This window comes from Poecile atricapillus, chromosome W, assembly GCF_030490865.1.
Source record: "Poecile atricapillus isolate bPoeAtr1 chromosome W, bPoeAtr1.hap1, whole genome shotgun sequence".
NCBI lineage: Eukaryota > Metazoa > Chordata > Aves > Passeriformes > Paridae > Poecile > Poecile atricapillus.
The window spans coordinates 1555701-1565539 of NC_081288.1; the positions used below are offsets into that span (position 1 = coordinate 1555701).

Here is a 9839-nt window from a genome sequence, read left to right on the forward strand (position 1 = left end):
AATTTTTGTAGTTTTGGGGTTTCCTGTGCTCTGTTGCCTCACGTTTCCTGCAGGAAGTTGTGCAGCAGAACCCTGCTGTTAAAAATACAGGAGATGTTGGGGTGTGGGTGGGTGGGGAGAGTCACAGGACTGTTCTGTGATGGGAGTGGGAGAGATAAATATAAATATAAGTAATATAAATTATAAAAATAAATTATAAAATATAAGTATATGTAAGTATAAAATATAAGCTATAAGTATAAATATATTAAATATATTATATATAAATGCAAATTATAAAATATCACCTATTATATATGATATTATATCTTCTATATTATATATATTATATTATATATTATATATAATATATTATATAATATATTATATATTGTATTATATAATATATAATATATAATATATAATATATAATATATTATATATTATATATTATATATTATATATTATATATTATATATTACATATGATATGAATATAAATAATATAAAACATAAGTATAAATATATAAAAATTAAATGTAAATATATACTATAAATATAAATATAAATATAAGTGTAACTAGAGAAATATAAATTATAAAACATAAATATAAATTATGAAACAAAAAATACAAAATATAAACATAAGTAACATAAATTATACAATATAAATATAAAATATATAGATAATAGATGGTAAATAATAGAAATGTAAATGACAAAATAGAAAAATATATTTATGTAATTTTATATATATAAAATAATATAAATTATAATATCATATATATAATATAAATGATAATATATCATATAAATTATACAATATAATTATATAATATAATTATAAAATATAAATATAATAAATAGAAAAATAAATACATATTATAAAATATAAAGAATATAACTATAAATATATAAAACATAAATATATATTTAAGAATATAAAAATATAAATGTAGAATATAGAGAGATACAAGTATAAATATATAAATAATATAAATTATTTATATATATAATTTTTATATAAATTATAATATAAATTATATAAATTATGCAATATAAATATAAAAATATATATATAGATAAATATAAATAAAGATAAATATAAATAGATATATAAAGATAAATATAAATATATACAATTGGATAATAAATATTATTCACCCCATTTGGAATGAGGGTGTTTCACGCTGCTTCCTGTCCTTTCCCTTCCCTCCAGCCAGCATTTCTGGGTTGCAGGGGTTTCTCCTTCCCCATTATTTCTGGATTTCACAGGGATTTCACAGGAAATTTTCAGATGTGGAAGAAAGGCTTGGGAAGGGATCCTTTTGTCCCAGTTCTCATTTGAGGAGCTGCCCTGGATGTTCCCTCCCAGCTCCAGGGGAGGATGGAGAGCTGAGGACTCTTTTCCTCTTGAAAGGTATCTCCATAACAAAGAGGTTCCCATGGAGAATTTATAAAGGAAAACTTCCTTAAAAAAAAGAGTTTTTTTAAATGTTGGCGCTCAATAACGTCAGCAGAGAGAAATAAAATCAAGTTTTCAGTGGTTATCTCCTCTATCCTTCACTCATTTTTCACTGTCCTCACCTGGTGCCATTTCAAGAACATAAAAACCTCAATTTTACCATCTTCTAATAAATCTCTGCTTTGCAAACTTTCTGCATATTTTTAAAAAATTACTTCAGCTGGTTATTTTTTTTTCTCTCTTTTGCTTTTGTAGCTGCCATACAAAAGAGCAAAAGGAATGAAATTTTAGGACTGGCAGGAGTGGTTGTTGGGCAGGTTCCAGGAAACCTGCAGGTACCAAAGTCTCCCAGTTCAACCACTGGGATGGGTTTGTTACATCCTGGTGTGTTCTCCACTGTGTAATTATCCAGTGTTTTCCTGGGAATATTCAGGGAATTCAGGAATTCTCCTTCTTTTAGGGCCTTCCCATCCCAACAGCCTCAAACCATGAAAGAATCCTGGGGAGAAAACACTTTGTTCCTTGATTTTTTAATTTTTTTTTTGTTTGGGCTGCAAATAGTTTTGTTTAAAAAAAATTTAATGACTTTAAAATAAAATAGAGGCCTTTAAAATGGCTGTGTTCCTTTTAGGTTATTGCCACATGATTTCAGGAGAAACAATCAAAAGGAAGTTTTAAATTTAAATTTATTTATTATATATATATATAAAATAAATACTATATTATATTGTATTATATTTTATTGTATTATATTGTGTTATATTGTGTTATATTGTATTGTATTATATTGTGTTATATTGTGTTATATTGTGTTATATTGTATTGTATTGTATTGTATTGTATTGTGTTATATTGTGTTATATTATATTATATTATATTATATTATATTATATTATATTATATTATATTATATTATATTATATTATATTATATTATATTATATTATATTATATTATATTATATTATATTATATTATATCATATTATATCATATTATATCATATTATATCATATTATATCATATTAAAATTTATTATAATTTAAAGTCTGATACATTCACAACTAAGTTAAAGCAAACTAAATATTCATGCAAAAAAAAAGTGTCAGCATCTCTCTTCGAGCTGTAACTGGCACCAAAAGAGAGAAATACTCTCTAAGAAAAATGAAATATTTAATGGAACCCATGGCTGCAGAGGATTCCTGGGAATGGCCACAATCCTGTACCATGACGGGGGATCTTTGGTGGAAATTCTTGACCTAAATGTTCAAAAGTTCACCTCCATTTAATGCTGAATTTTGGAGTATTTTTTAAATAGCTGAAAAGACAAGGATAGGCCAAGTGCTCCTACAATCCTACAGAAAACGTCAGCAGGGAAACAGCAGCACAAGGATAATTGAAGGAAGCAAAATTGCTTAAAGCTGTTTAGTACAAGCCGAAAATCACATTGAACTTCAAAATTGATTTATTTTTTTTTTTTTCTCACTCTCTCAGGATGATTCAAGTAGGTCACACAACTCCTGGGGGCACTTTTCCCACATCATTTCATGGGAAGTGCCTGTTCTGTGAAGGATGGAGATAATCAGCATGGAATTAGAGTTTTCTGTGCAGGCTGAGATGTTAAATCAGAAGTTACAACACCGATGTTGGAGTTTGAAGTTGTATCAGTGAAGCAATTAACTCACAGTAATTATTGCAGTTGGGGTTTGCTGGAGTTTCCTCGGTGCTGATGTGGCCAACACACCCAAAAGAGGCTTTAAATGTGGATTATCTCACCTTGCTTTGCACTTTTGTAGCAAAAAGCTGAGCTGCTCATGCTGTGATCTCCCTAGGGATAAAAAGGAGATGGGAAACAGGAATGTTAATTATGGACACTCCCAAAAAACTCGGATGTTTCTTTGCCACATTTGTAGCAAAATAAAATTCCTTAATTCCTTAAATTAAGTCGTTCCTGGAAAAAATTAATTTGCTTTTTTAAGACTTTTTAATTTTTTTTTTTTTAAATTTCTTTATAGTACAGAAAGGAAATGTTTGCAGAATAAAGAAATAAGTTAAAAATAATAAAATAAATTAAGAAAAATAAATAAAATAAATAAAAAGGTTTGTAGAATAAATATTATAATTATATAATAATATATTCATTATAATGAATGTTATGTATAAGGTTAGAATATAGTTTTATAACTATAAATATAATATAATATTATATTATATTATATTATATTATATTATATTATATTATATTATATTATATTATATTATATTATATTATAATAATATAATAATATAACTAATACAGTTTTATTTTTGTTATTGATGAAATTTAGAAATAGTGGTATAATACACATACATGTTAGGCTATAACATGATATTAAAGCACAATTTTATATCATTTTATAATGTTTATATAACCCAGAGACTGAAAAGACAGTCAGAGACCCCCCTGCATTCTTAAAATTATCTTTTCCTCCAAGATCTCCAAGAGAAGGATTTATTTCACCCGTTATCAGAGGATCTAAAACCCAGTGGCACCAAGAAGATTGATCTATTGGGAAGGGGGAAATGTTTAGGCAAAAGTCTAAACTATAAATATTATAAAATATTTAATTATCATTATATTATATTTATATATTATAAATATATTAAAATATATTAACATATAAATATATTTTATATTTATATTATATTTAATTATATTAAAAATATTATAAAAATATTTTATGTATATATATACATAAAATATTTTATACATACATATATGTACATATATATATACATAATATAATATATATATAATATATATGTATATTATAAAAATATTTTATATATATGTAGATCATATATATATATATATATATGATCTACACGGGGCTAGACTTCCAGCTCTTACACTGGCAGCTGATATTTTATTTTTCTCCTCTAGAACCACAGCTGGGCTCTCTCAGAATGCTTCAGCAGGTGTTAAAAGTTCTTTCCTACAACCTTCTTCAGGAGAGGAGATGGAAGGAGATGTCTGGGATTCACACCGGTGATTTCCCTGGTGTCCCTTGGCACGTCCCAGGCTCCTCCAGCTCTCAGGTGGCTCCAGGACTTTTCCAATTCCCATGGAATTCACATGAGCTCACCTGAACCCATTGATCTTCCATGAGGTGAGAATTGTTATATCCCCATTCCCTTAAAATTCCAGCTCTTTAGGTAACAAAACTCACTACTTCCACCCTTTTAATATTTAATTTAATAGTTAATTTAATATTTAATTTAATAGTTAATTTAATATTTATTTTAATATTTAATATTTATATTAATGTTTATTTTAATATTTATTTTAATATCTAATTTAATATTTATTTTATTATTTATTTTACTGTTTATTTTAATATTTATTTTAATAATATTTAATTTAATATTTAATATTGTTGCACGTTTTAAACCTGTTATTCTTGTTGCTTTCCTCCCTTCCCCAGGCTGCTGCCCTTTCATCAGCACAAGGTGACAATTAACACCTCCAACCTGCAGTTTTCCTTCTCAAACTTTGGAACTTCCCCAAATCTGAACATCTGCATCAGTGCTGGGATCAGTCACCTGGATCAGCACAGCGAGGGCAGCTCAGGGTGGGATTCCTCTGCAGAAACGTGTGCAGGGGCTTAGAGCAGTGTGAATATCTTGTTTAGGTACAGGATTATCGGTGAGATCAATCTCTGATCAATATCTGATCAATCTTTGATTTGAGATCTTGCTGAGAAAGCAAATTAAACCTTAGCCTGGCTGCAGAAATGTAAGCTCCTCACATGGGAAATCAGCATTCAAATTCCCTCAGGAATTTGGGCTAAAGGCCACAGAAAGGGGTGTGAGGAAACTGGGAAAACTCAGTGATTCTGGTGTGTTGGATAAAGGGTAAAACAGTCTGGGTATATTAAATATATTCACTGGTTCTAATACAGTATAATTTGTCAGCTTTTGTGGCCAAAGTCCTGGCCCTGTGTAGCTCATATATATATATATATATATTTGTGTGATGAACATATATTATAGTTTAGGCTTTTGCAAAATATTAAATAGAAACTATGTGTTGTGCGTTGTAACTTTTTGCAGAAGTAGCTGATGCCTTTGCTTTTGTAGCTGATAATAGTGAGAAGAACTCAAATTTGTGGAAATAGTTGAAACTATTACAGTTAAAAAAATCTGTATGATTAGACAACACTAAAAGAACCACACAAATAACATTGAAAAAGAAGATGTGAAGGCTTCTGCCACCGACCATTTTCGTTGTTGTGAAGAAATAGCGACTCTCAAAAATCAAATTACACTTTTCCACGACAGGTCAGGAGCCAAACCAAGCTAAAGAATTCCCAGAAACACATAAAAGAACTCAAAAAAAAAGTTTGAATATGTATAATCTTCATTAATATACATTTAATCAATGCAATAAAATGTATATAAGAAGAGTTACAGTTAACCAGAGTGCCTCTAGCTCTGGATATGCACCGAGCGCTGTAAAAGTCCTTTTTTATCCCTTATGAAACTTTTAAAATTTTAAAGAGTAAGATTCATTTCTCACACTCCAGGACTGGGATTATCAGGTGCTCCAGCAGCCACCAAGATGGAAATGAGCCTGACTGGAGTCAGGCAACGCCTGTCTTAAAAACTGACTGAAAAAAATTCCTCTCTGGTGTGAAAATCAGCTTCATGGAAGATGTGGGGATGGGAGGGCACAACCAGCGAGCTCCCAGCTCGTTTTCACCTTCCTCAGTCTGATCTTTGTCTCCCCGTTAATTGTATTCGAGATGTTTGGAGTTCCCAAATCATTCCGTGACCAAACTATATCCACGTTTATATAAATATATTTGAAAGTAAGAAGTGAAAACAAGCTGGAAATGTCTGAGGAGTGCCTGCAAAGGGACTGCATGTAAGGATCTAAACTGGAGAGAGGGAATACTCCAATGAAAGACCAGAAATCTGTGTTTGTAGAGCCCTGACAGGCACTGGGAGACGCTGCAGGAATCCAAAATCCCCCCCAGCAGCAGCTCTCCAGAGCAGTGACAGATTTTGGGGACTACAATCTCTAACACTACAGGAACCACCCCCAAATTCAACCTTGGTTTTGGTCGGCTCCAGAGAAGCCATGGAAGGAAGAGCCTGGCCCAGGCCACTTAAAACAAACCCACTTTTGCACCAAAATTCCCCATGGATGCAGGGGAAAACCATCCTGGTTCTCCATGAGCCGCACGAAGACAGCTCAGTGCAGGCTCCTGACAAATCCCTGCTGCAAGGACACACCTCAGGGAAAGCCGTGGATGCCATTTTCCTTTTTAATCTGGAAAAGAGGGAGAGAAGAAAAAGGCTGAGGAGCTGCAGTGCTCTTCCCCCTCCCATCTGTGTGGTGAATGTTTGGAAAATGCTGTTTGTGGTCTCTCAGAGTCAGTGTTGTTTTTCCCAGGTTGTCCCAGAGGTTGCAGACTCCGCATCCCTGGCAGTGTCCAAGGCCAGCTTGGAGGAATCTGGGATAATGGAAGGTGTCTCTGCCCGTGGCAGGGGGTGGATGATCCCAAAATTCCCTAAATTCCCTTCTAAGCCAGCCCATTCCAGGATTCTGTGATTTTTCTGTGATTTCCCCTTCCCAGACCCAGGAATGGGGACATTTAAACCTTTCCCCAAGGTGGTGCATCGTTGCTCCTCCCCAGGCTTTCCCTGAAGACTGAATTTGGCATTTCCTGACCAGCATTCCCATCTGCATTCCCACTTAAGTCTTTTCCCAACCTTTTCACGCAGGATTATGTCCCAGAACAGCCTGGATTTCCAGGGAGGTGTGTCCTGTGCTGGTGCTCAGTTTTCCAGAGAAAAAGGGTTGCTTTGTTCCCACTGGGAAATGAAGCCTCTGGATAATTTCCAATACATCCCAAATGAACATCCACGCTGTTCCTGAGTGCCCCCAGCTCCTCACAGAGGTGAGGAATAAAAGAGTAATAAATATAATATTATAAATAATAAAAGAGACCACAGCGTGCCAGCACTCAGCAGCCACCAAAACCCAGGGATTTTGGGCATTTTCACAATCCCATGTCTGGATCAGCCCATTCCAAACCCAACAGCAACACGTGGAAATATTGGAAATATCCACCTGGATGGGACATCCCATCACCCATCCTGCTCCCCAAGGCAGGAGCAGCTGCACCTGCAGCATTCCCGAGCCCTGCTTTGTCCAACCTGTTCCTAAAAACCTCAAACTCCGGTGTCTCGAGGCCCTTCTGGAACTGTCTGGAATTTCCCTGTGGGAAATTTACCCCTGTGGGATTTTCCTGCTGGCTCACCTGAATCCACCTTTCTCCAGGAGCTTCCTCCTGCAGCCATCCAAGGATGTTCTTGTGGGGTGATTAATTCAAAGCCCAATTTTTTGATGCTGCACTGAGCACAGAATAAACACAAATTCTCCCTTAATGAAGGGAAATACCTGAAAATATTTTGCTTTCCAGGCTGCTCATAAATAACTTCTGGGGACTCTTCTCATGCCTGTTCCCGTTGTGTTTTCCACATCATTCCTAAGGAAAAACAAATCCAACAGCTTCAGGGAATCAAGTTCTGCCTCAAGACTCAAAAAACCCCACAGATTTACATTAATTTTTATTATTTCCCTCAACTCCTTTCCCCTCTGTGTTTTAAATCCTTCTCTGTTTTTCAGCTCCCTAAAACATGGAATTGTTTTCATTGGAAAAGGCCTTTCATATCCTTAAGTCCCAATGACAGCCTCGGGACAGCGAGAGGTGAATTGTGAATTCCACAGAAAATGGGGGGAAGTAAAATTTTAAATAGATCTTTCTACAAAAATGGGGGGGAAAAGTCAATTTTAAGCCTGGTTCTGCCACAAAAAAAAAAAAAAAAAAAAAAAATAGAGGGGGAAATTCCATTTTGTGCTGCATCTTAGAAAAAATATATATTAAAAAAATATATGTTTTGAGCTGGTTTTTTTCCACCAAAAAAATAAGGGAAGCATTTCCATTTTGAACTGGCTTTTTTCCATGATTTCCACTTTAAAATGTATTTTCCCACCAAAACAATGAAAGAAAAATCCATTCTAAATATGATTTTATTTTCTGCAAAAAAAAAAACCCCACCAAAACGACTTTAAACAGGCTTTTCCCTTCTCAAAATTTCTATTTTAAAAGACATGTTCCAGCAATTTCCATTTTAAACTGGATTTTCTCACCAAAAATATGGGGGAAAAAAAATATATTTTAAACTGTTTTTTCTGCAATTTCCACTTTAGACTGGGTTTTCCCGCCAAAAATATGGCAAAAGAACCCCCCAACAACTATTTTAAACTGACTTTTCCACAACTTCCATTTTAAACTGGATTTTCTAACCAAAAATATGGGGAAAATATATACATATACATACATATAAAAATATATATATATAAATATATATTTATATAAACTGATTTTTCCACAACTTCCATTTTACACTGGATTGTCTCAACAAAAATATGGAATATATAAAGACATTTGTTTATTTATTTATTTATTTACTTATTTAAACTGATTTTTCCGCAACTTCCATTTTACACTGGATTTTACTACCAAAAATATGGCCAAAAAATAGATATATTTTAAATCGATTTTTCAGCAACTTCCATTTTAAACTGGATTTTCTCACCAAAATTATGGGGAAAATACATACATATACATACATACATATATATATATACACACACAAATATATATTAAAAAAATATATAAATATATATTTATATAAACTGATTTTTCCACAACTTCCGTTTTACACTGGATTTTATTACCAAAAGTATGGCCAAAAAAGATATATTTTAAATCGATTTTTCAGCAACTTCCATTTTACACTGGATTTTTCTACCAAAAATATGGCCAAAAAAGATATATTCTAAATCGATTTTTCAGCAACTTCCATTTTACACTGGATTTTACTACCAAAAATATGGCCAAAAAAGATATATTTTAAATCGATTTTTCAGCAACTTCCATTTTACACTGGATTTTTCCACAAAACCAAGCAAAAAAAAATTAAAAGTCAATTTTAAACCGCTTTTCCCTCGATTTCCACGCTAATCCAGGTTTTTGCAGCGCTGCCCTCAGAGCCCCTGAGGCGGGAACGGCCGCGACCTTCCCAACATGGCGCCGCCCCCTCGCGCCCCCCGCGCGCCCCCCCAACATGGCGCCTCCCCCGCCCGACCTCCCGCTCATGGCCGCCCCCGCCGCCCTCGCCCTCCTCAAGATGGCGGCGGCGCGGCGCTATGACGCCATACGTCCCGCTCCCCCCCTCTCGCTGTCCCCGGCCTCCTCCGCCGCCGCCGCCGCCGCCGGTCCCCGCCTCCCGCGCTCGCCACCGCGGCGGCCGAGGGCGACTCGCGCCGCCGCCCCGCTCGCCCC

At 34.0% G+C, this 9839-nt stretch overlaps 1 long non-coding RNA gene across 1 annotated transcript; it reads right to left on the reverse strand.

The window, feature by feature from the left end:
* Window positions 1-1096: 1096 nt before the first annotated feature.
* Window positions 1097-3990, reverse strand: LOC131591443 (uncharacterized). The gene is made up of 3 exons (XR_009280368.1): window positions 3880-3990; window positions 3126-3264; window positions 1097-1449 (listed from the first exon to the last, which is right to left on the reverse strand). It is a non-coding gene; the product is annotated as an uncharacterized LOC131591443 (long non-coding RNA).
* Window positions 3991-9839: the final 5849 nt, after the last annotated feature.